Genomic DNA, 27,658 nt, shown 5'->3' with positions numbered 1-27,658 from the left:
TCTCAGAATTTGCCCAAGGGCATTCAGCAAAACACCAGGAGCAACATTTTTGTATCAGCGTTAGAAATCCATAATTCTCTCCCTCTAAAGGGTGTGAATGCTAAGGTGCTGGAGCTGAGATATCTTGTTCTGTGAATGCATCAAAACCCAAGTGGGGGTAATATGAGCAGGAATAGAGGACAGGTATGGTTAACTAGTACAGCAGGGTCCATGGGCTGTGTAACCCACCCTTGTTCCCATGCTGCTGCTGCATTTGGCAGAGTACTGAGATGTGTGGATTTCAGCCAAGTCTGATCCCATCCTCTGAATCTCACACGTGACCACGTTCTAACGATGCGAATGATTATTCCAGATATTCTACAAAAACCCTTTATAATTTTGAACACCATTATTACACCTACTCTCAACTTTCTCTGCTCTTAAGCACTCAGCGCAGAGGAACTATCAGGCTGGATTTCATTGCATGCTTCTGTTTGGCACTGAGTGTCTGTGTCACTCCTACTGGCTGCACACAGCACAGAAGCTGTGCTTTCAGCATCATTACAGAATAGACAGCCTTATTCAACCAGAGACATCTGTGGTGAAAAATGTGAGTTATCTTTTGAGACTGTAACCTTAAGATTTCTCTGTCAAAATTCACACGTGAATAATGGCCCCTTGGGCACAGAACTAAAGGCTGACTCAGAGGGAGTCAACTTCTTCAGGAGCAGTGGTGAGAAGATAGAAATCTAATCACAGCCCCAGCAGCCAGGTAGCACAGCTAGCAACAATGAACACTGGTTAAAGGCTCAATAATGAATCTCCAACTAATTCAAAGCATCAAGCAAAGCAACTATAACACTGGATTCCATGGCCAAGCTAGGATGGAAGAGGTCATGATCAAATCGGAATGGTCAGACTGCACCATAAGTCTATGCCCAGTTTGGGTAATGAAGCCTCAAAGGAGATGCACAAGTGGTAAAAATAATGTGGAAAAGAGCAAGAGGCAGGTCCTTGTGCTGACTTTTACAACTCCTGCCCTGTTTGAAAAGTGTAAGCAAGAGGTTAGACGGTGCTAACCTCTGAGCAATAGTAGTAGCTAATGGATCTACAACACAACCAATATTCATGAAGGCAAGTTTCAAACAAGGCTGCATCAATACTTGTTTCGTTCTTTCTTGTTGCAATGTTGCACCTATCTCCAACAAGCTTCCAATGGAAATGAAGCTAATCTTCAGAACTAAAGAGAAATTATTCAATCTATGGCAACTACATTCCAGTAGCAAGGTCAACCCAAACTTCAGTAGTTGAGCTGTAGTTAGCAGATGACCCTTGCATCTGCACATGCTCAGAGACATCGCAAATTCCAAGACATTGTGAACTCATTCACTACTGAAGCTGATCAGAGCTCAGGCCTTATAGTTAAAATATGTCCACCTGCCCCCAGCTGAACCACATGTCCTGCAGCAATAAGGCTCATGATGAGATCTTGGAAAACATGGACCATTTCCTATATCTCAAGAGCCACCTCTCTGTGAAGGCAGACATTGATAATGAAATTTACCACCATTTTCAATGTGCCACCACAGTCCTTGGTTGACTGGGGAAAAAGGTGTTTAAAGATTAAACCACAGACCTGGTCCAAAACTTATGGTCTACCAGGAGCAATATTCCCTGTTCTCCCATACACATCTGAGACCTGGATTTCCTACAGCAGGAATTTCACAGCTCAGGAAAAATACCACCAATACTGTCTCCACAGCATCTCCAGAGTTATTGGAAAGATGAGTAGACCCATATCAACATCCATTCCCAGGCCAACATTCCCAGTGCAAGGCACTAGTTACTCTCAGCTGGCTGTGGTGATTCCTGAAACAGCCATTCAATTCCAGGCTCTGTCTTGGGAGGAGATCACCAGGTGGACCATGTAAAAGATTCAAAGATGTGCTCAAAACTTCCAGGAAGAAGTCCAACATCCCCACTGACTCTTGGGACCCGTGACCACTGGAGAAGGAACATTTGGGATGGTATTGAGAACCTCGAGACCATGCATTGGGAACGTGCAGAAGCTCTGTGGAAATGGAAGGATGCATTGTCTCACAGTCTACTCACTACCCAACCAGTCAGCCATCTCCAACCCCATCTACGGAATACTTTACGGTTCCAACATTGGCCGAATTGGCTACCTCAGAACCCAGAAAACCGGAGTGGAAACAAGTCATCCTCAATTCTAAAGAACTGTCAAAGAAAAAGAAGGAATGGTGGGGAGCAGGTACTTCCCACTGGATTCCACCTGCATTCATGCATTCCATTTAGAGGTGGCACAGCTCCCTCACAGCATCAGAGACCTGACCTTGGGTGATATCTGTGTGGTGTTTGCATGCTTTCCCTATTTCAATGGGGATTTCCACCAGGTGCTCTGGATTCCTCCCACATCCTAAGAACGTGTGGCTCGGTAGGTTAATTGGCCACTATAAATTCCTCCAAGTGAGTAGGTACGCAGTGGAATCTGGAGGGAAGTTGATGAGAATGTGGGGAGAATGTAAAATGGGATTAATTACTCCAAACGGGTGGTTGATGTTCAGCGCAGACTTGATGATCCCCAGGGCCGGTTTCAATGCTGTATCTCAGTTCAAGGATGTAATCTTCTCTCCCAGTTCCAGATTATAAACTTAACTCCTATTTCTTGCTCGTAAACTTTTTGTCAGTTCAAGGTCATAAACATCTTCCAGTTGCAGGAAATACACTTTTCTCTCAACTCCTGCTGGGAATCTTTCCCAGCTTCTCTTACAAATTTTCCACCAATTCCTAGAAATAGACTTCTCTGCCAGATCCTGCTCTTAAACCTCTCTTGTAATCTTCTCTCACTGTTCCTGCTCATGACTTCCCTTCCAGTTAGGTTGCATGTGCCTGCAATGTGGAACACACCACTTGTACATATAGTGGAGGCGCACTCCATTGTGGCTTCAGTGGTGGAGATAATTTTCAAGGCTACGAAGAAAGGGCCAATGAGTAGAACTAGACAGCTGCTTTGATTGAGAGCTAGTGTAAACACAGTGGGTCGAACAGCTTCTTTCTGTGTTGTAACCATGCTACAACTCTATGAGTTACTTCGGCTTAATTTCCCTTCCAATTCCTACTGATAGTTCCTACGAGTAAACTTTCTCCCAGCTCCTGGAGGTCAAATACTCTCCTAGTCCCTTAATGCCTGTCCCAGTGCCAAATGGTAAATGTGGCCCCATTTTCTGCTGGTGTTTTACCCTCATGGTTCCTTTTCATTAGCTCCTCACCTAGTCCCTCATAAACATCCCCATATATTCAGATTCAGATCAGTTTATTGTCACATACATCAGGGTGCAATGAAATTCCTTGTAATATTAACATTCTCTTTGGGTCCACTCATTTAGTTCCAATTAATAAGCTGTTCCTTATAGAAAATCCTCTCCCAGTTCCTGCTGAAAAACTTCACCCATAGTTCCTGCTTGTAAACATAGATCTCTCTTGCATACTTTTCTCCCAGCTCTCGCTGGTAATTTTCTGCCCATTTCATCTTTCCCAGCTCATTCTCCCCTAGTTTCTGCTAGTAGAACTCTCTCCCAGTTTCTGCCAGAATATTTCACTCATTGTTCCTGCTGGCAAGTATCTCTCCAGGTTTTAGCTTCTACGACCTTCTCCAGTTCCCATTGGTAAAGTTTCCCATATCCTGCTGGGAAAATTCTCCACAAGCCTCTGCTACTATGACCCAGGTCCTGTTGGTAAACATCCCTCTCTCCCAGTTATAGAGTTATGGTGTCACACCATACGGAAACAGGCCTTCAGCCCAAATGATCCATGCCAACCAAGATTCCCGTCTAAACTAGACCCACTTGCCAGCATTTGGCCCATATCCCTCTGAACATTTCCTATCCATGTATCTGTCCAAGTACCCTTTAAGTGTTAATGTACTTGCTTCAACCACATCCACTGGCAGCTTATTCCTTACACTGACCACTCTCTGGGTGAAAGCGTTGCCCCTCAGGTTCCTATTAAATCTCTCCCGATTTGCTCTTGGTAATCTTCCTTCCCACATCCAGATACTAATCATCCCTTTCAGTTATAGCAGGCAATCATCCCTCCCAATTCCAGTTAATAAACTTTCATCACTGTTCCAGCTTGCAACCATCTCTCCCAATTCCAAGTAGTAAACATCTCCCCCACTTCCTGCTGGGAATTTTCTGCCCAGTTCTTGTTTGTAAACTGCTCTCCCCCAGTACAAATAACCACTCTCTTGGTGAAAAACAACCAGAATTCCACGTGCTAAACTTTCATCTCAGTTCCTATGCCAATCTTTCCCCCCAATTCCTGCTGATAACTGTCTCTTCCCCCATCCCAGTTCCAGCTAATAATTTTCTGCCCAATTCCTTGATGGAATCTCCTTCTGTTCACCCTCTCTCCCAATTGCTGGTGTAAAATTTTGCCCCATTTCTGGTTGCAAACTATCTCCATCAGTTTCTTCTGATAAACAAATCTTCCAGTTGCAAGAAGAAAGGCTCTCTCCCAGTTACTGCAAGGAACATCTTGCTCAGGTCCTGCCAGTAATCCCCTCTCTCAGTTTCTGCTGATAAACTTCTCTTGGTAATTGGTTTATTATTGTTACTTGTGAACAATACAGTGAAAAACTTTTGTTTGCGTGCCATCACGACAGATCATTCCATACATCAGTACATCAAGGAAGTACAAAAGGGAGAAAATGCAGAATGTGCAATATGGTGTTACAGTTACAGAGAAAGTGCAGTGCAGGTAGACAAATAAAGTGCAAGGGCCATGATAAGGTAGACTGAGAGATCAAGAGTTCATCTTTATCGTACAAGAGGTCCATTCAAGAGTCGTATAACAGTGAGATAGAAGCTGTCCTTGAGCCTGGTGGTACACGTTCTCAAGGTTTTATAACTTCTGCCTATTGGGAGGGGGAGCAGAGAGAATGACCAGGGTGGGAGGGGTCCTTGATTTATGTTGGCTGCTTTCCCAAGGCAGTGGGATGTGCAGCCGGACTCAAGGGATTGGAGGCTGTTTTTCTTAGAACATAGAACATCGAACAGTACAGCACAGGAACAGGACCTCCAGCCCACAATGTTGTGTCAAACCAATTACATAAGTAATAAAATGCCCAAATAAACTAATCCCTTCTGCCTACACAATGTCCATATCCTACCATTTCCCTCACATTCATGTGCCTATCTAAGAGCTTCTTGGCCGCCTCTATCGTATCTGCCTCCACCACCACCCCAGGCAGTGCACTCCAGTACACTCCCTGTGTAAAAATCTTGCCCCACACATCTCCTTTGAACTTACCTCCTATTGCCTGAAATGCATGCCCTCTGGTATTAGACATTTCAACCCAGGTGAAAGGAGACTGGCTGTCAACTCTATCTATGCCTCTCATAATCCTATAGACATCTATCAGATCTCCCCTCAGCCTCCGCTGCTCCAGAGAGAGCAACCCAAATTTGTCCAACCTATCCTCATATAGCACATGCCTTCTAATCCAGGCAGCATCTTGGTAAACCTCTTCTGCACCCTCTTCAAAGCCTCGACATCCTCCCTATAATGGGGTGGCCAGAACTGAATGCAATACTCCAGATGTGGCCTAACTAAAAGTTTATAAAACTGCAACGTAACTTCCCGAGTCTTGAACTCAATGCCTCCAATTCATCTGTTCTATCATCCTATTCCTGCCTTGACTGGTATGTGGCACTGGGAATAACCAAAGATTACTACCTTCGGCCTCTTTCTTAACTCCCTATACTCACTGCACAAGACCTCTTCCCCCTTTCTACTATGTCATTGGGGCCAACATGCACCACGAACTCTGGCTGCTCACCCTCCCCCTTGAGAATATTCTGCAACCACTCTGAGACATCCTCGACCCCAGCACCTGGGAGACAACACACCATCCTGGTGTCTCTTTCGCAACCACAGAATATCCTGTCTGTCCCCCTAAAACTATCGAGTGTCCTATCACTATTGCTCTGCCCGACTTTACCCTTCCCTGCTGAGCCACAGAGCCGGCCACAGCGCCACTGACCTGGCTGCTGCTGCTGTGTCCTGATAGGTCATCCCCTCCCCCAGCAGTATCCAAAGGGGTATACTTGTTGCTGAAGGGTATGGCCGCAGGGGAACCCTGCACTGACTGCTTACACCCCTTACTTCTCCTGGTGGTCACCCATCTATCTGAAGCCTGTACCTCGGGTGTGACCACCTCCGTAAATGTCTCATCTTGGTAACAAGTCTTTCTGAGTTCCTGCTGGGTAAAATTCTTCCCACTTCCTGCATTTTGAGCCTGTAAACTTCTGACCCACATTCTTCTGGTAATTCTAAATCTCAGTTCCTACCAGTAAACCTCTCTGTCAGTTCCTGTTGTATAAGCTATTCTCCCAGTTCCAGAGACATAACCTTTGATTAACTTTTGATTAACTATTTGATTAACTATTCTAGAACATAGAGTATAGGACAGTACACCACAGGAAAAGGCCCTTTGGCCCATGCTGTTGTGCCAAACTAAATAAGCTAATGACACCTAATCCATCCATATGTCTCCATTCATGTGCCTTTCTGCGAGCCTCTCTCACTCCTGGCAGCACATCCAGGCACCCACCACTCCCTGTGTAAAAAACTTGCCCTGTGGGAAAAAGATACCATTCCAGAGAAGAGACCACCAGTTTGTCCAACCTCTCCTTATAGTACATGCCCTCTGATCCAAGCAGCATCCTGACAAACCTCTTCCGAACCCTCTCCACAGCCTATACAACCTTCCTATAATTGGAGTGACCAGAGTTGTCTCCGTTCCTTCTGGTAAACAGTCATCAAAATGATTGTTGGTAAGCTTCAATCCCAATTTCCTTTGGTAAATTTCTCACCCAGTTCCAATGGAAAACACCTCATCCATTTCCCCGTGATAAACATCTGTCCCCATTCTAGGTAGTCAAAAACACTCACAGTCCCTGTTGGCAATTTTCTCTCCCAGTTCCCTGTGGTAACTTTTCTCCCAGTTCCTGCTGGTAAACATTTCTACCTGTTCCATTTTCCATTTCCCAGTTGCTGCTAGTAAGCCCAGTTTCAGATATTAAACTTCTATTCCAATTCCTGCTGTTGAACACTCCTCCCAATTGCTTTGGTAAATGTCTGATCAAGTCCCTGCTTGGAAACGACTCTACCATTTCAAGTGTGTAAAGTTTCCTTGGGTTGCTACTCTTCCTGCAATCAAACTAATCTGTCAGTTAACTTCTCTGCCAGTTCCAGTGGCTAACATTACTCCAGTTCTTTCAGTAAACTTCCTTCCCATGTCCCCAAGTCAGCGTTTCTCCCTGTTCAAGATAGTAAACTTCTGTCTCAGTTCCTGATTGCTAATTACGCTACTAATTCCATTCAGTAACCACCCCCCCCCCCCCTCTCCGTTTCTAGCTGGTCAACTTCTCTCCCAGTTCCCACTGGAAATTCCCTGCCATTTCCAGGGATTAAATATCCCCCCAGTTCTTGCTGGGGAAAGTTTCTAAGTAAAGTTCTCTCCTAGTTGCTGCTGGCAAACTCCTCTCCCATTTCTCCTGGCAAGCATCCCTACATATTCCTGCTAGTAAACATCTCTCCCAACCCTTCTAGTGAACTTTCCTCCTGATTCCTGTTGGGAAACTGCTCTTCCATTCTGTCCCAAGTCCTGTTGGTGAAATTCTCCTCACTTGCTCAAGGGAAACCTTTCAACTATGTCCTGCTGGTAAACATCTACTTTATTTTCAGTTAGTGAAGTTCTCTCTCAGTTGCAAGTAGTAATTATCTTTCTCAGTTCTACAAGTAAGCTTCTCCCCCAGTTCCAATTACAAACTCCATTCCTGCTTGGAAACCTCTCTGCTAGCACTTGCTATTAAATTTCTGTCTTCATTCCTGTCGATAAAGTCTCTCTTGATTCCTACTGTTAAACAACTCTTCTGGTTCCTGTTGATGTGCCAGGGAAGGTGAACATTCTGTTCCCTTGAGCTCATGTATTCCTTATATCTTCCTCCTCTTTGATCTAGCTTTTTTTTTGCCGTTCCTTTTTGCCAGGATTCAATTCATTTCCACCATCCCTTCAGACAGTGTAATCCAGACTGCAACTTGCAGCATGAGAAAAGTTCCCAATGTCTCCAGTGGTTTCCTTTGCCATATATACAACCCACTGGGAATGGAATAATCACTGTCTCTAGACCCTTCACACTCCTCTGCTCTAAGTACTGTTCCAACCTCTCCCATCTTTCCAGCCCTCTTAAGTCCCTTATCACTGAAATCATTCTAATAAATACATTCTAGTAAATCTAAGTGTGGTGACTAGAATTGAATGTAATATTCGACTTGTGGCCAAATCTGTGCTCAACATATCTTCTTGTGAAGTGAGTATGTTTTCCCATAATTTGAATTTGAGTAATTTACTGAGCGTCTCCATTGGTTAGCAAATTATACCTCACACACTTTCTCCACATGTAAATAATCAGAACCTCTTGTTGTCATTATTTAATTATATAAACCATTTGAATGCTTTGATTAGACTGCAGCTTGTCTCAGTCCTGAGTCTTCATTATCACATTGGATTAATTTAGTGATTCATTACTTCCAGCAGGCTAACAATTTGAAAAGAGTACAGGATGAAAATATGACCGTAACTGTCTCCCAATAAATGTAGTTCTATTAGTTGGAGCAGGATTATACAATTAACAGTTTTATGTAAATCATTTTGTCCATTTAATGGGTTCTTGATCATAACTGCTACCAGGTATCTGTTATTCTATATGTTATCAATCTGACCCCCGGATTAGATCCCAGTTTGTATCTCAGATTCCTTCACCCTACTCCATGTGTAAACCATCGAAGCCGATGAACTGATTATGGCCTGTAGCTTTAAGTATTTTGCTCTGTGAACAACCCAACAGAACTGAATGGCTGGATGATTTTTTTTATACATTTAATCTATAATTGTCAGAATGAATATTCTTTCAGATAAGAAGTTAAACTGAAAACCTACCTGCTTCCCCACTGGGCCTGAAGTAGTCCCATTGAACTGATGAATACAGAACAGGGAGTTCTTGCAGTGTCCTGGACAACATTCCCTTTCAAGCAATTCATGCCAAAAGAAAAACAGATGAGCTTCTCCTGCATTGGTTAGCTGTTGGAGGAATCATGCTTTGTGGAAATTGCTTCCATATTTACCTTTATAATCATATGGTTATTCTTCAACTATAATGCTCTGTTTATGGAACATGGTGGCATATTCTGAGGGTGTAAATGGTTCAGAATCAGAATCAGGTTTATTATCACTGTCATGAAATTTGTTTTGGATGTGAAAGATCATTCTTGATTTGTTTATCTGACTCTTTACTGGAATCCGAGAATGATTCACTCTCAGGGGCTCTTTGCTGTAGGTACAAGTTACACTGATGCTAAATTTTGGTGTATCATGGGCATGAGTTCAGAACCATGAACTGGATTACCAGATTATTCTATTGTCTGTCAATTACCCATTCAATTACCCGCTGCAAATTTGACTATTCCTCTCATTCAACACTCTGTTATGCGTAAATTCTGACTGAACGAAAGGTGAGATGATGACCCAGTGCTGAAGCACTATGCCGAAAAGAACAACATTTCTCATTAAAAATCTCGAATAAAAATTAACCTCGAGATAAACAGGTTGTCTCGTTTAACTGAAACTCGATATCAATCCTGTTTAATCATTTAAAACAGACTGTGCAGTTACAAAGGTTCAGAGATAATTTTCTGGGGAATGACAGATTGGGTATCCAGCTCTTGGCCCATTCCCGTTCTCCCTGCAAAATGTCACTTGTACCAGCCCCCAGGGTGCAATGACTTCTACTGTGAAACTTGTTTTATTATATCCCCTTTAGCAGTTCAATGTAGTAAATGTGTTTCGCCATAGCACTTTACAGGACTGCAAAGCAGTGAAACTTCAGTGACGTTTGTTTGGAAAGGAACGGGAGCTGAGATAACTTTGATGGAACTTGTTGAATGTGCCCTTGAAGAGTGGGACCCAGTCTAGCTTTCCTTGTTTTCTTTGGAGAGTTGTGTACCCATTATCCCCTTTAAAGCGATCCAGTGTAAGTTCCCCTTTGTACCGCCTTTATATTGGACACATTTCAGCCAGATCATTTCAAAGCATCGCACATAAAAAGGCCAACAAGAAGGAAGTAACAAGATTACAAAATTGTGGAAGGTTTTGATGGGGTCAATGGTGAGTTTCGCTCTTCGGTGAATCAATTACAGAGAGAGAGAGAGAGAAAGAGCAAGCCACACATTACCACGAGAGTGGGGAATCGAGGAAAGTTTGTTTTGAAACCTCTTTATAAGTTGGTATATTTTAACGGGGATGGCTCTGGATAGAACTGGGGAAAGAAGTGATGACACGTTCAGATAAAGGAAAAGTAGAAGGAGTTCCGTCTGGGTGCCATCTCCTGATGGTTGTATCGGTTTCTGCCCCCTGAAGGTGCTTGCACTCTCTAACCCACATGAAATATAGGATTGTCGCTCCAAAACTGCATAGATTAATGACAGAAGTTTGGAACCACGATCCCATTAAGAGGAGCTCCCACTGAAATTAACGACGCGGAAGAATACAAAAATCCAAAGAGGGGCTTGTAAAACCTATATGCAGGAACATTAACAGTCCCAATAACTTATAAAACATAAGTAATCTCATTGTAATAAAACATGAATGCAATGAAATTCAACATAAAAAGAGCTTATGGCGACCATATATTTCATCACTACTCCTGGGACTACTTTGGACTATTTTTTTTCCTCTCTGCGGGACGCCACGGTGAGCGGTCATTGGTCTCGCACTGGTTCTGGTGTTACAGCCATTGAAGTTGAACCTTAAAGTGGGTTGTCAATCTCTGAATTTCCAAAGGTACGCAGGGCATAACTGCAACAAAATGCAGATCACAGCACCTTACGCTGCAGACGTTTAGATTTCTTGCAAACTTTCTGTTGAAATCAACGGAACAGATTCCAGTCAATATAAATCTTTGGTGAATACTCAAGAAACACAGATTTCACGAACATCTAACGCCCGCGATTGCAAATTAAAATTAATAAGAAAAATGATCAGTAACTGGAAATTATTTTTGTTTTTGGAACACTGATTTTTGTGATGAATGCACGCCTTGTAGTAGGTGACCAAAATCGGTTTAATTGTCTAAATAACTAAATAACGGAATACTCAAAGTTTTAAGAATAACACAAAAGCTTATATAAATATCAAGTAAATAACCCTTCGTATCATACATATTTGCATGGATTTCCATTTTTTTCATGCTAAGTACTTACTTTTACCTGTTTAAATATTGACTTGGATGTAATAAATACGAATACAACAACTCGTGTACGTGCGCACGTAGCAATTCGCCTAAATAGTAATTACTAATAGAAATATTAATTATTATTATGATTTGGGGTTTAAACTCATACAGGTTTGATGTAAGCAGCATTTATCTCCATTCCTCTTTTTACTGCTGTGCACATTCATTTAAATAGAACTGGCACGGAGCTGCTTCGTTGAGCCGTTTCCTACTGTAACGTAGGCTACATGCGTGACATCTTCGGTTCTGGACCATAAAAACTGCAGTAATCTACAATGTGTTGCATGCTTAAATAGCTGAGTGGCGTTTTTGCTGCTAATATTTCATGTCAGGCAGAATTTCAGTACAGTAACATGAAATCAATGACCTAGGCAGGACAATGTAATTAGCGATCATCCGAGATCTGCCGTGAAACACACAAACACACACACATACACACACACTCACACGCGGGCGTAAGGATTATTGAATTAAATTTGTGAAAACTTCATTTCTCATTTAAGGATAAATGATTATGGCAAGACAGCGGCAGGCCACCCCCTCGATAGCTACACATCAGTTCCCGTTAAAGTTGTAAGTGATTAGAAATCACCGAAAAAATATATGTGATGATTCGAGTTGAGAAAGGGACACTGATGCTCAAATATTGAGCGGCTGAACCGAAATGAAGGGAGGTTTTAATGTTTAGGTGAAATTGCACACGCGTTTTAAGGAGCTTGGAATACATTGTGCAAGTTCGTTGTAGTAAATATTTGTTGGGCAGAGTGTGTCCCTGGCATTGGAACGTGCGGAGTCTGAGTTCTAAAGTGCAGAGTGTCTTGGAAATAAAATTAGTGTGCGGTGAAAAGGAGGTAGCTTGTAAAAGGTCAGTTATTCCTGTCCATGAAACTTGGTTATAACTTCTTAAATTACCCTTCTTAAATGCAGGGGACTCACTTTTCCTATCTCAATATGCAAGTGGCGTACCAAATAAAACCGTGAAGTTTAGCTGTGTGGCGTGCTATCACTCTGCAGTGGGTTGGGAAGGATATAGTTTCCCGTCTCATGGTGTCACACGGACCGTTAATTTTCTAGATTCCGTTAAATTTGACGGTCTGGATTGTGTGGAGATCAATCTTCGTAAAAAACCCGATTGTTGCTGTTCGCGGTGAACTCAGCGAGGAACTCAAAGGTCAAGTAATGCCGGATCGCAGTTCTCAGCCTGTCCCGCATTTTACTCCCTGGATAATATTTGGGGCTAATACAGTAATCCATGAGCACTTTAAAAAGTTCGAAAACAACAATGAATTCATCCCAAATTGACGATTTATTGATCATCACCGTATTCACTAATGTTCCCTGTTTATTATAGGTTGAGAGTGTCCTTGTTAAACAGTCATGCACTTTCTCTGAGTTTTATTCACTTAACCAAGTCCGGCCGGCTAGCCCACCGTGGGAATCGTGTTCTAACAGTTTGGGAATGAAGTGCGCCTCCGTGATGTTATCTCTCCCAGTAGTTTCAAGGTGTATGAGGTGAACTTCTGCTCATTCAGAAATCGATCTTTGCTGGGTTCTGGGCGCTCAAACCTGAAAAACTGAACAGGGAACAAGGGAAGCAAATTACTTTCTCTTTGAACAAGACGAATCCGAAATCGAACACGCCAGCGTCATGAAGTTTCAATCTCTGAGACTATAGGTGTATTAGAGTATTGTATCTGCAATACGATGCATCTGTTAATGACCGGCTGGGCTTTCATTATACAATGAATACATTATTAACGTGCCCACTTTCTCATTAACAAAACTCTTACAAAATCAAAATTAGAAAGGCCCCCGCCATTAATTACTACAGGGCACGGCTGCTTTGATCATATATTTACATATTAAATGAACGGGAGTATACGTGTGTTGTTTAACTAATTGTAGCAGTCTTTGGAAACTCCTATCTCTTCGATATTGATTATTAATCCTTTGTTTATATAATTGTCTTGTTTTAAACGAATAAAATGCACCGTGCGCCCAATTCATTTCTTTCTGATTTATTTTACTCAACAACTTCCCTTTGTGGTCACCCTCATCAGTTTGACCCAAGACAATATTGAAAGGAGAACGAAATCTCCAGTGCTTGCGGCGTGCATGTTCCTGACAAACACACGGTAGATGGGGAGTTAAACTGCGGCAGTATTGTGGCTTTTGTCTTGCTTTGATTCCCCTCTTTAAAACTATCCCGAGGTGCAAGCTTACAAATCTCAGCTAACCACCCGTATGACTGGAAAGCACTCACAGGAGAACGGAGGTGCCGCATCGAGATTGGATTCTCTCCCCGTGTCAGTAAACTTAAATCAGTAGCTCTTTACTAAATTGGCATGCTTTACTGCGAAAGAGACTGAGGGAAAACAGAGGGGGTAAAATAGACACGGAGAGAGAGAGAGCGAGTCGTGCGATAGGGAGTGGTGTCGGTCTAAACGCGCACACTGTGCTCAACTTTATTCCGCACGTCTCCCCTGTTAACATTGATTGACGCCTCTCTCCAGATATGTCCTCGCTGACCACTGCCAGCAGGTGCCCCAGTCTGAGAACCTGTGTCTCTGCAATGCTGTCTTGTAAAGGCCCAGGTGAAGCCGTGCAGAACTAAGTTAGCCTGATGCAATGCAAGCGCGAGTTAATGAACTAGAAACTCGAGGAACACAACACTCTCACAAAGTTGAGCTGCAAAGTTCGCAGTTGTTTGGGAATCGGTTATGGTGTCATGGAGACGACACCTCAGCCCCTCTCCAGCCGCTTGCTGGTTCACCTGTGCAGGTGTCGGATCGACGCTGTCCCTACCAAACCGCTGAATCACATCCTGGCCACAGAGGGACCTGCAAGGGAAGAGAACAATATTGTACAGTAACTTTAACAGTGCATCGTCGCTTTTTATAATACTGCCCCATCTGGCCACATACCCGAATAACCTGTAGCAATCTTTATCATCACTTCAGATATAAAACTGTTTTGCAAGATTTTACAAGAAATCGTTAATGATTCATATTTTGGGCGCAATATTTTGGAGACAATATTCAATAGAAACAGTTAAAAGTGATATTTGGAAAACACTAAGACGTAGAATCTCAGTAAAATACCCTTTAAAATTGTTTTATGGGCAAAACAAATATTTTAAAAGGCATGTCTGTGTGTGTGTGTGTTTTTTAAAACAAAACTATTCCGCGAGTAATTAATGGTTTTAAACGACAAGTTCAATCCGAAACAAGAAGCTGTTTTGCAGCTCCGTTTCCGGTACACATATGATAATATTGCTTAGATTTTGGCCACTTCTCAGTGAGTACGGCTGATTATACTTTTTATTTCTCCTTGTCTAAAACTCTGCGTAGTTGAATTAAATTTATCACGTTTCACATATCAGGTTTACCGTGTGACAATAATCCTTGATTAAATTGCAAATCATATGCAAATATTTCGTTAATAATTTGCTGATACCTGCGGGCTGCAGTGTTCCTTCATCATCAGCGGGTCCACATCTACATACCCAGGCAGAGGGGAAGAAATCATTTTCAGATTGTCATCTCTCATTAAAACTATATCTGATTTACACACACACAAACTCTTTTTCTCTCACACATAGATTATGTTCCGATAATTTAAATCTATTAATTACATTTTGCTCACTCTGTAATTTAGTCTTTATAAATTTTTTGCAAAAGCGGTTTATCATCGGCTGTTACCGGGTACTAGGGATTATTAAATCAAAATGAATTGGCCAGCTATATTTGTCCATTTAATGCACTAGTGTTTCCAACGCATATTCATAGCATTTTGGCTAAAAGGTGTGCGTGTGTGTGCCCTGTGTTGTATTCCCTATTTGATTCCTTGACACAAACGTAACCTTCGTCGACTTTTCTGAGGTAGTCCGTCACTGCGGTCGCTCTTCTGAACTCTCTGGAATCCGAAATATTTTACTCGGCCGATTTCGTTCGGAATTATAAACAGGGTTGGTGGTAGGGGCCAGGATGGGTGAAGGACTAATGACGGGGAGTCTGTACCAGATACTTACTTTATAATCTTTTAATTTGTAGGTAGTCGGTGAAGTTAGGACGGAAATTTTAACAACTTTTTTAAAAAGTTGATATATGTACTAATAAGTGTGGTTTCTTCGTATGTTTCTTGTCCGGCACACTTTATTTTCATACAGTAAAGAACATTCAGACATTATTAACACCAACCGGTGCGACTACAAACAACTGTTATAACCTGGAGCTGATCTTAACGAATGTCCTCAAACAGGAAAAGAGACATGGCAATTTCAGTTCTTGCTGTTTTAGAAAACAAATAAAAACTTGTCGGTTATCAATTTCCCACGCAACTTTTTATATCCTGCAATTTACTTTCTAATATGTGGAGTAAATGTAAGAACAAAATTAAATTCCTCACGGGTGCATACATGGTTGAGTTGGAACGCTGTGTTAACCGGGCCTGCTCTGAGTGCGCTCCGACTTTAGGCTCAGACGCGCCCCGAACTCGCTCTCCGCTCTCAGCTGCAGGGAGCTGATTTCCTCCACGGCGTCACAGTCTTTCTGTTATAGAGAACATATAGCCATAATATGCAGACGGTCAGTACATCCACCAGCTGAGCATAAACCAGCTGAACTAAAGGGAGAAAATGGACATAAACCTCCTCTAAAACTTGCATCACATTTTGAACTGCACGGGCAACGCGGCAGACTCCCTGGGCTTGTCTTCAGTTGGGGAACGGACAATCACTTCTCAAATAAAAGTATCTGACCTTCCCAAGACTCTTTAAAATTGCTTCTAGTTTTATTTAAAGTAATGTCAACGTTTGGTTTTTTCAACCTTTCTCAACCTGCTCTTATCTTGTGTATTCGTTTTTGCATCGATTTAGTACGCGGATCATCTATCGGTTCTGACATTCGTTTTGTGTCGATAACTTTGCCCAGATAGGAAGGAACAGCTCTGAACTTTAACCCTTCACGAACTGACTTTCGTTTTCACTTTTCAAAAAGATGAATGAATCAGGTTAGGGAGAATATTAATTCCGTCTGTGTGTCGGCGAATGTTGTCACAGAGGGCAGGGATCAATACTCAGAGTCCCGGGCAGAAGTGACTGGACAGCCTGCTACAATCAAACCTCCTAAAACATACACAAGTGTAAAGTCTACAAAAGAGAAGAATGTCTGATTCTTTCACCTCTGTAGCCAGTTTGAGGGGGAGTTGGTTCAACCCTAACCCTTAGATACCTGTCGAACCATCACACCAAATTTAAATCCAACAGCTACCAGTACCTTACTCGTGGTTAACACCAACCCTGGAATCCTGATTCTACTCCATTCCAACCCCATCCCCAATCCCGAACCTGTCCCCAACTTCATCTCTGGGACTGAACACAAGCCCAACCTCATCTCTACTCCCAACACAACAGCAACCCTAATTGTCACAACCCCAAGCACCAATTAGACCAACACCAAATCCAACCGTAAACCCACATACAATCTTAACCCCTCTAAAGGCAAAGACTTCCGACCTTAATTTGTTTTATCACCATTCTAACTGTGTCTCGCCAACCTTGACTCTAACCACCCCAAATTCCAACCTAAACCTTAACCTTAACACCAACTTTCACACCCGCCCCAACTCCGAACACCATTCCACGAAGTCTAGCTCTGATGCCGACCTTAACTCAAACTCGAACTCTAGTTGTGTTTCCAACCATGCCTCATGTTCCCAGGATGAATGTTATTTTGCAAAGCAGTGACTGGCGGGAGCCGGTTGTATAAATTTCTGCTATTAGCACTGATCCTCCAGCGAAAAGCAATCACTTCATTTTTTCTCTGGGAAATTGCAGTATTCGATTTCTTTGTTTCTAATTTGAAATGTATTAACTATTTATGTTTAGTAATCATTTATGTTATTTCGTCTAAGTTATTCGGGAGCGAGGCATCAGCTCTGGGGAGGAGGAGTGAGCCTGCTCTGGAAGGGCGCTGCGGGATATTGACTGCGTGTTTCGGTATCTGGGAGGTGTGCGGCGGTAAGTTGGTGCAACCGCCCTCCCCTTTAACTGCAGGTTGACTGTGGCCGGCAGCCAATCAGCAGCTCTGTTTCAATAAAGTAACTGCGGCAATGGCGGGTCCCATACTGCGAATGCACTAAAGTTGCCGTTTTCCCCAGCATTCCCACCCCCACCTTTCCACGCCTCCCTTCCTTAACTTTTAGGCAGTTGTTAAACAGCCTGACCACCAACAGACATCTAAAGTGCGAATCTCTGCTTCGCATTGTAATAGGGACAACGGCATGTTCAGCCACATCCACTTCTTACCTGCCCTTTTGTTACTTGGCTCAGGGGCCGCCTGGAAATTGGATAGTTTTTTCAAATCCGTTTGTCCCAATCAATCAGTTGCTCCCTGTACCAATACTGTGCAAATGTATCTCCGCACAACTTGCTGCTGAGATTTCTTTTCTACAGTTCCTCTTTGGTATACTTACCATTCAGTTTCGGTCGCTCGTAGGTAGCGCGAAAGGATATTAAAAAAAGGACACACGGGGTGTGGGTAGAGGGGGTGGGGAATATCGCAGCAAATTAATAAGGGAAAGGAAGAACCCCACGGCAGCAGGGGAGAGAGGCACGCATTAAGCCAGCGAGAAAGTTAAAGAGCCCGCAAAGATTTAGTGGGGTGCGTCGGGGAACAGACCATTAAGCAAATCTCTGCATGGCTCGCAAGACAGGGCGATCAGGTAGGCTTACCCATCATGTCAAATTGTTTATTTGAACTGGGCCAGAGAGGTGTGCTTGCTTCTGTGTTCTCTCTCTCTCTCCTTCAGTCTGTGATAAGCTTGAGGGTTGTTTTATGCAGGGGAGTTGGAGTGCGGGGCAGCCGGGGACCGGTGCTCCTCCTGCCTCCGGCACATTGTAACATCACAACAGACGGAGTGGAGCGCCAGGGCTCCCTGGCCCACCCCGTGCCGGCTCATTCACACCTCCGCGGGGTCTTCGAGTATTGGGCGCTTGGCTCAGACTACCTGGCGCAGCTCTATGTCTGATGATGAAATTAGACCCGTTTTTGTCGCCTTAAAGGGATTTACAGCTCTGTTTGTGATCCCTTGTCTCTATTAAGGGTAAATGGCGGTACAGTATAACCGATTGATTTTTCCTTTAAACCGCAATGACTTTTTTTTCTAATCACTATTCTATTTAATGTTGTGTTGAAATTCAGGCGCACCGGTCAATTACTTCAGAATCCGCACATTATTTTTATTGTCCTTTCCTGTATCCAAATGTTTTGGAGGCTTTATTTAGACCACGTTGTGCAACTTACGTTGTATTTTCTTTTTTTTCGCTCTGCCGCTCATATCTCGGTGCTATTTTTGTTTTACAAATTTGCTGGGACTGTGGGACTTTAATTTTTTAGTGGACTTTTGACAGTGGTTAGTTTTCCCTCGGTTCTTACTCAGCGCGGATCAAAACGCTAGTGGGAATGTGCTGATTTCTCACGTTCCCCTTAAGTTTAGTTCAATAGGTAGTCGTGAGTAAAGCTGGTGGTGTCCCAGCCGTTACCACAGTCCGAGCAAACAAATCACCGTCTCAAGGGTGGCTTTTTTTTATTTTGAGAGATTTCAGAGAAGAATTTTGAGGCACTTCTACGGTAGGAACTTGCAAAGTAACTGGACGGTAGATGGCTGGTCCTCTTTAAAGTCAAATTAGAAGACCAATGCAGAACCGCTGTAATGATCTAATTAATTATGACAAAATTAAAAAAAAACAAGTAAAAAATCAATCTCCGATCGTGTCGAGTGTACAATTAAACTGATTGTCCATCTGGCTCGGTTCAACATCCGTTATGAATATGCAATCTGTACTGACGCCAAATCTAGAGCCCCGAGGATTACTATTAAAACCATCCCGTTTGTTTATTTGCAATTGGATAGTTGTGATTTAGTCTGAGCCATTTGATTGTTTTTCTAAAGAAAGCTCCAGGAACGGAAGAGCAAATGAAAGGCGCCTCCTTCCTGGGAGAGAGCGGCAGTTGTTAGGGTAGAGGTTTTGTGAATGAGTTTTTTTTGAGCGCGATGATGAAGCTCTCGGCCAGAGTCTGCTTCGATCGATATTGCAAACGCTGCTTGTCTTTTGGATGCGCTTGCCTTGCTGCGGCTATTCTCCCGGAAGGAGAGGCCACATGAGGTGGGGATTCCTGCAGATCTAAACTTCACTTTACAACAAATGCCCCGTGAGTGCCGCACATCCAGAAAAGCAGCTAAAGATAGCGAACACACCGTTTACTCAAAGACACCCGCTGCATACTTGTGTGTGTTTATGTCGGTGCGTGTGCGTGTTCATTAAGGCAGATGTAGGTCACTGCATTAAATCGGAACATTGCATAAATGTGCCTCAATAACTTAATATTTTAAGAGATGCAAACTCATGGAGTCTGACCACTTGACCCAAGTATCAAACGTCTATAATTATTTCGGTTTAAAAATGCATTATAATTCAATTTCTGTTTCCCACCAGACCTTATTCTTAAAATTGTCTAAATTGTGGCAGCAACATATTGTAATTCTTTTCTCAACCGGAGTAGCGTGGACCCGTATCTTTAAAACGCCAAACTTTGGCTCAATTCGTATTTTTTTTCTTACAAGAACAAACTTACAATTCGAAATATATGTATATAGTTACGTTTAAAAAATGTTGCGTTTCAGTGAAGCAACCCGAGATGGGTTGATGTTACGTGACGCTAATTAATTTTAAATAAATACGAAGTCACAGCTGTGTGGCAATTATTTTCAATGGTGAATAATCTCGGTTTTTTTTTATTTCTTTCTGCTGCGTATAACACACAGCGTTAAACACTAAAGCAGGAAAATAATATCTTAAAATGCGCAGAGCGTTCTATGAAAACCTCTACACATTGTTAGAAATACATAGAATGTGATTTAAATCCAGGGCACATCTCCTCGGGTTCCTGCCGGTCAGGCGGGCGGCCAATGCCTGGATCCCCATTATTGTAAGCACGGTGAAGCGACACGATAACACCAATTATTTTGATTAAACGCTAACGAATAAATTGAATTCATTCTCACAACCGCTTTCCTCTCGATTCCCGACTCACTTAAAAACACAAATAAATAAATAATCCCAGCAAGGTTCTAATATGATATATTAATTGACACAGTGACTGATCTATCGATAGAGGTGATTGATTGACAAGCTTCCACTAGAAATAAAACGTGCTCGGCCGTTTACATTTTGGTTGCTTTCTGTGGCACAAGGTAACTTTCTAGGCGGAAATAAAACACTGCATAAATAAAACGTTCGCCTCTCTATTTATCCAACCTTTATAAAACTTCAATCACCAATATCGTACTCAATATGTAACACCTGGTGCTGTCAAATACATTCCGCTTATAATGAATTTTTGCTATAAATTATCAATTTATATTCATTAATGAATCAATTCTCCTTTATAACGTTCGCCAACTGTTAAAACAGACGTGTTAACCAAACACGATCTTACAGCAACCGTTTACTTTACCCCGTTAAATGGTAAATCATCGCGTCAATATATCGGGTTACATGCAATGAAATGTTCTATTAACTGTAGCAAGATAGTTACGAGGTTATATGGCAAAACTCACACCTACTGGCAGCAGGTCCTATAGAAGCTTAAATACATCGATCGCTTAAAGCTGCCTCCGACACTGGGAGCTGGACTGAAATAGAGCTGCCGGCTGAGTTACTCTGACTAACCGTGCACCTGGCTGGAAGGGGAAAGTGAAAGAGGCCGGCGTTCCCCCGTTTGCACAGGCTCAGCGAGGAGCTATCCAGCCCGGTTTCCGAATGGGGCTCCTGGCCCCAGCCAGCCACCAGGAACCGTTAAGCAGCTGATGCTAAAGACCAATGGATTTCTGTCACTCGCTCAAACGGCTTTTAATTAGGCGTCAACACTCTTTTTTGGGGGGCTTTAATCTCTATAAGCACCAATTCCCATATTACATTTTCCCACCAATTATCCGCTAACCAAAACAGTACTCCCGGACTTAGTGAAAAAATGTTTCCAAAGCCAAACACACTCTATAATTCGCCAAATGGTTCATATTTTCCCTTAATGGATGACATATTCCTTCCATTTCTGTTAAAGAGCAGTTAGGACAATGGAATTCAAATCAGTGGCACATTGTTGAAAGCTTTTGTACATGTAGTGCAGGTGTTAAATAGAATGCACTCTCTTCCAGAAAGAACAACCCGCGTTCTTCTTACTCTGATCTCTTAAACCATCACTTCCTTTTGTTTTCTTGATTTAATATTTTTTTTCATTGTTCTTTTTCTGGGGGTCACTTGCCTATGTGTAATTCGCTGTTTCTTGACTTTTAGCCTTCAGTAACAATTATTACCTCTTTACCAACCATCCTTGCGTTATATAACATTTTCTCTTAATTGAAAGCTCCCTCCTTTGCCTTCAACCTCCAGCCAGAAAAACGAGCCCATCAGCAAATTCAAAACAAAATATTAATACTATATGTCCAGATTCAGAGAATAATCCTAAAGCAACTTCCCAGCTAATACATGGCGAAGTATATTTCAGCGTGGAGGAGAGGGAGACGGGACCCGCGTGTCTGTGTTATGTGTGTGTAATGACGTTCCTTTATCTGAGTGAATGCCCATATGTGTCTGGATGTTTGTATGTTTGTGCTTGTACCTAGATGTGTGGGAAACAGTAGATACGCTTGGTGTCATGCCTCTTAATTCGGCTACAATTCTATTTATCTGTGTAAACCTACACGCGTGTTTTTTTACGCCTGTGAAGACCTGTAGGTGTGATTTTATTTAAGATGTATTTGGTGTTTGTGCATTTCTCAATTTGAATGCGGGAAAGACTGTGAACTTATTATGCCTGAACGTGTTCTTGCTAATATTTGTTTGAGTATATGCGTGTGCTTATGTCTGTGCATGAATATGTGTGTGTGTATGCGTGTGTGCGTGTATGCGTGTGTGCGTGTATGTGTGTATGTGTATGCGTATGCGTGTGTGTATGTGTATGTATGCGTGTGTATGTGTGTGTATGTGTATGCGTGTGTGCGTGTATGTGTGTATGTGTGTGTATGTGTATGTGTATGCGTGTGTGTATGTGTGTGTATGTGTATGCGTGTATGTGTGTGTATGTGTATGCGTGTGTGTGTGTATGTGTGTGTGTATGTGTGTGTGTGTATGTGTATGCGTGTGTGTGTGTGTGTGTATGTGTGTGTGTGTGTATGTGTATGCGTGTGTGTGTGTGTGTGTGTGTGTGTGTGTGCGTGCGCGCGCGCGCATGGGCGTGTGTGTGCGCGCGTGAGCTCCAATATAATTTTTGGTATTTATACCTGAGCCTGTGTCTTGTTTCAGCCCTCAGTCTCGCTACAGGTGCCTTCAGTATCCACGTCTTACCAAAGCCTTGACTGTCTCGGTTAACATGACTTGCTCACCTTAAACTGAGGGGCGGAATGGAATGGGCAGCAAAAAAAAACGGTGTCGAGACCAACAAACATCCATTTACACTTTGCGGTTTAATTTTAGCAAATGGAACTGCTTAATGCGTTAGCAGAAACAAATGCTCTGCCAATTATTTTGTTTATGTCATTGCCTTATATTAAATGTTTGTGGAAGGACAATACATTGTAAACCCCGGCAGGCTAAATGCAGTTAATCTCCCAAAAACGCCAAGTCGGTAGTTTTATTGTTGTTTCACAGAGTTTGCATAACATAAAGTTTTTTAAAAAGGAACATTTAAACTTGGGAGGTGTGAAGGTTTATAAAGAACTAAAATGCCCACCAAGTTCTCACGTGGTGCACCGATCTGCTTACCCCGAAACTACCGATAACCAGCAAGGGTTGAAATTGGAACGTTATTTTGCCCCAGAAAAGGCCATCTAAAGAAAAGTTAACGCTTCTTAAAGCAGTTTAGGAAAAATGTTAATTGAGGGATGTCTAGAAAGTAACTCTGCACGTGCGCTATTAACATTCAAAGCAGGCGGATGCAAAAAATAAGGGAAAATAGGCTATTACCGATGTTGCATGACCAGATTGGATAAAACATTTATTTTATCCCTGCTTCCTCTTTCTTGAACTGTGCACGTAGCCAAACACAGCAAGGTAAGAAGGCAATAGTCTTAGGGAGGGGTCGGAGACAAGGGAGGAGGGAGAAAAAGTGAAAAAAAAACGTTGCTTCAGGCAAAATGTTCTTCGGACTGTGAAATTGCAGCCGATGCCTCTACTCTTCATAGCAGAACGCCTCAATTTCTCCAAAATACGGTCAGCCAGTAACCCCAACCGTAGCAAGAAGCGGAAGGATAAACCAGCCTCCTCTGTTCACTCCTTCCCCGCCCAGCACAGATTCATATTTCACTTCATCTGAACAGAATCGCTTAGATCATTATTAGAGGTTTGTTTAGACATAGCTTACACACAAGTGTGTCAAAGCATAGACATGTATGAATATAGTTTATTTAATATTAAATTTTATCGTTACTCTTCTGCCTGGAGAAATCTCACCTCACGACCGATAGAATACAATTTGCACAACGCCCCAACATTGCTTCAACCTCTCTCCCTCTCTCTTGTACCCACTCCCTTACACACACACACACACACACACGCACACACACAGAGGAACACACAGGGACACAGACAGACAGACAGACAGACCCACACACACACACACACACACACACACACACACACACACACACACACAAGCTCACACTAAATTGCACATTATTGTCCATAAACAATGAACAGTTTGAACATACGACTTCCAAGTCATCTCATTCCGCCGGGGTTACCTATAAACATTACCGTTAGAATCCTGAACCATACATCAAAATGTAAAACAAAATGTAATTTTCGAGTGAAATGTTTTTTTCATCTGGAACAGCTTCAAGTTAAAAGCATTGTTTCATATAGCAGACACATACACATACTGTAATCAAATTATACACAACTTTCCAGTTAATTCTCCCAGTGTTATGTCAAATTCTACATTCAACTTTTAAACGATTGGCACTTGATCTGTGACTGAAAGATCCGTAACTCCAGATCAAAGGCAAAGATACAGCCGCGGGTAATCCTGTGTGTAAACACCGAGAGGCGTCAAATCGGACCAATATATTTACACGTAACACGATTATAGAGCTAAACAGTGAACGGACAAGGGGAGTATGAATAAAGCAGATAATCGAGGGATTTGCCTCTCGCGGATAGTGTATAAAATGAAATGAAATGACCTCGGAGATACAGGGGCTGATCCAGAGGTTCCATCCAGAACCCTTGCTCTCCCTTTCTCTGAAAACACACCCCTCCCCCTCTTCCAAAAAGTTTATTTTTCTTTAATTTCCGTTGGACGAGGCGGCGAGCTTCTTTGAAGTGCAAATGATTCGAGGGGGCTTCCTGTGAAATAGGTTAATGAAAGAGTGAAGAGCGGGGTTATCCAAGCATTACACCCCAAAACCTCCAACTCTCCCCCACCTCTTATCCAAAGGATATGACACAATTCTTCCTCAAATGATAGACTTTATTCCCCTTCTTCAATTGATCAAGTCATTTGTTTTTAGTTAGAGATACACTAGTCCACTAATACTGGGTCGAGTCCCAACAGTGAGTCCGTTTACATTGCAGTTTGCAATTTAAACTGAAAATTATATTGGTTGCTATCACTTCATCATTGCTTTGCGTTACTATTATACAGCGAGTAATACATGAATTATTATGACCTGGAATCATTCCGGAGGTATTGGCGCTCCTTTTGGTTACTAATCTGGTGTTTGGCACCACAATCAAAATATTACATCGCCTTGTAAAGTTGGTCTTTTTTTGAGTGGGACACTGAAATATCAGTAAAGGACTGATGTGCAGTTAATGGATATTGTTGACTCCTCCCTGCATTGAATAAAGTGTTACTTTTTTGTTGTTGCGGGTGATGGAAACATTGATACTTTTAACAGCGACAATATTAAGCATCATACTCTGGGGGAACCAGCGCTTTTGGGGGCAACAGATAGTTTAACAGCGCGGTGAAAATGTTTGCAACTATCCACGGTTCTCAGAGAGACGGAACAACGGCGCCGCTTTCCACTGGAAAATTGCAGAAAAAAATGACACGTTGTACCAATTTGTCCTTTTTTTTGATTCACGGTATAAATCCGTGTCCCCCTTGCCGCTCCGATTTGCAGCTCCTTTTTTACTCTTTAAGTGACAATGACCATCTTCTTTGCTTCCCCTCCATTAACATTTCAAGCCTTTAATAACTCCTGCGCTATATCAAATGAATTTGCACAGATTCAACTCGAATGTCCTGTTTAACAGGATGACAGTTCCTCCCTAACATTTAGTGGGGGAACATGTAACAGTTAATTTATATCCTAACATACTATCTCCCAGGAGGAAAAGAATCGTTGGAAAAGAATGATCTCCCTTTATTGCAAATTGGCTTAATTCCACCCCACCCATGGCGTAAGTCAGTGTTTTCTATTTTATGTTAGTTATTTATTATATTTTATTAAAATTGGTCTGGTGCACGATTTTGAATTTCCCTATATTTTGTACATGTTTTAAAAAATCAAAACTTAAGACGGAACTGAACGCCTGGAAGTTTTAAGTTTGGCAATGTACTGTGGTTTGCAGAAAATGTTTCACGTTAGGGTATTTTTTGCCCTGTGTCTCGTTCTGTATCTCGGAGGGTCACCGGTCTGAAGGGCCGGCACCTTTCAAGCACAACAGTGAAAGCGGCAATTGTTTGCAAACTAAAATTACTTCAAGTATGGGAAATGGGGCGGTTGTGTGTTTGTGTGTGTGTGGGGGGGGGGGGGGGAGAGACAGAGGTGCTGGAGGGCTGGGGGGGGGGGGGGTGGAGACAACCCGCGAAGAAAAGATTTCAATTACAATATTCACCGCACGATGACGGAAAATCGTTTGAAAACAAGCAGTGCGATGATAGATTAAATAATTTGTCACCAAGAAATCAGACGATTGATTCGATTCCAAGAAGGGTCGCAATAGAAAGTAGTAAAATTAATTCAATATAACAGCAGTGCCGAAGCAGAGTTTGCATACACATTAGTATCGAATAATCTCTCATTTGGAAGAGATCAAAGAGCGATTTTATTCACAGTCGGTACTAAATTAATGCCTAGAAAGATTTAACAAAGTTCTGTTGGGCAGTGCTTCAGACAGTTTTTTTTAAGTAAAGTTTCAGTTGTGTCCCAGGAGAGTGAGTGCTGAGCTGAAGGATGTCTTAACGCTTCCAGCTCTGAAGTCCCCCCAAACCAGGCAGGTCTCAGGCCCGAGAAATATAAAGCCAGCGCCACCTACAGAAGGGTTGGCGGCTCGACACACAAATCCATGAGGGGGAGAAAACACCTCAGAACCGTGCCAAGCTGGGAGACGGATAAAAATCTTCCAAAATAAAATTGACATCTGATATATTCTGCTATGGGAACTCTGCAAGTAACACAATAACCGCCCCTTTCAGGAGGATCTTTGCAATGAGTTCTGCAATGCAACAACTCGGGATGGGCTAAGTGCAGAATTAACATTTGCCAGCTCTGCATGGTCACTCCAATCACCGTGCTGTGTGACCGCGAGATTGCAGCGAGTTAGTTACTTAATGCGTTACCCATCCACTCAGTGAAAGGCCAGGAGAAAACATTAATAATAAAAAAAAGAAACTAGCTAAAGTGTGATGTGTAAACACCGGTGCCCTCAAACAGTTCTTTTTTAAAGTGTCAGCCAATCTAATTCCACCTTCCACCTGTGTACATAACATACAAGCACGGGTCAGACAGCTCAGGTGAACCAGCAAGGGGTTGAGGTGGAGGAGAGAGGAGGGGGGGGGGGTGGTGTGGACTGAGTAAAATAATCCAGTTACACTGACACGTCGGTAAACCCAACCTAAGAGACACACAGCATCACAGAGAGTGAAGGCATCATAGTTGTCGTTTGATATATATCCTTCCCTGGAAGTGCCTGGTTTAATACGGAGTCAATCTGTTTAAAGCAAACAGATGTACAGTGAGAGACTGAAAATAGACGGGAATACATAGACTAGATTTGAAGAATAAACAGGAAGATATAGATATAGAGGTATTCTGTAGAGATGATCTTCGTTGGACAACCATTTAGCTATGCTCCTTGAAGTAGTATGAGAGCAATATCCTAATTCGGTCTCCCCCAATAAAACAGAGCCTCTGGATCCGATTTGTTATGTTTGTGAGAGGGGGAGTAGGGGTTGTGTGGGAAGTGTGAGCAGTGCATGTGTAAGAATGTGTCCATGTACGTGAACAGTGTGAAT

The 27,658-nt window shown here is 42.5% G+C and overlaps 1 protein-coding gene and 1 long non-coding RNA gene across 7 annotated transcripts in view; one reads left to right on the top strand and one right to left on the bottom strand.

Moving 5' to 3' along the window:
• Positions 1 to 12,660: 12,660 nt before the first annotated feature.
• Positions 12,661 to 21,242, bottom strand: LOC127584645 (uncharacterized). 2 transcript variants are annotated; one of them, XR_007958414.1, is made up of 4 exons: positions 20,982 to 21,242; positions 15,772 to 15,904; positions 14,128 to 14,194; positions 12,661 to 12,928 (listed from the first exon to the last, which is right to left on the bottom strand). It is a non-coding gene; the product is annotated as an uncharacterized LOC127584645 (long non-coding RNA). The 2 variants fall into 2 exon arrangements; XR_007958415.1 differs by lacking the exon at positions 20,982 to 21,242 and adding an exon at positions 17,662 to 17,795.
• Positions 17,922 to 27,658, top strand: part of LOC127584643 (paired box protein Pax-2-like) — a 173,951-nt gene continuing 164,214 nt past the window's right edge. For all 5 annotated transcript variants that reach the window (XM_052041480.1, XM_052041481.1, XM_052041478.1 and 2 more), the window contains exon 1: positions 17,922 to 18,077. The gene's annotated coding sequence lies outside the window, so the exon portion shown is untranslated. The remainder of the gene's footprint in view (positions 18,078 to 27,658) is intronic.

The sequence above is a fragment of the Pristis pectinata genome, chromosome 30, assembly GCF_009764475.1.
Source record: "Pristis pectinata isolate sPriPec2 chromosome 30, sPriPec2.1.pri, whole genome shotgun sequence".
Classification (NCBI taxonomy): Eukaryota; Metazoa; Chordata; class Chondrichthyes; order Rhinopristiformes; family Pristidae; genus Pristis; species Pristis pectinata.
Note: the sequence above shows the minus strand (reverse complement) of the source record. Positions and strands in the feature narration are given on the sequence as shown.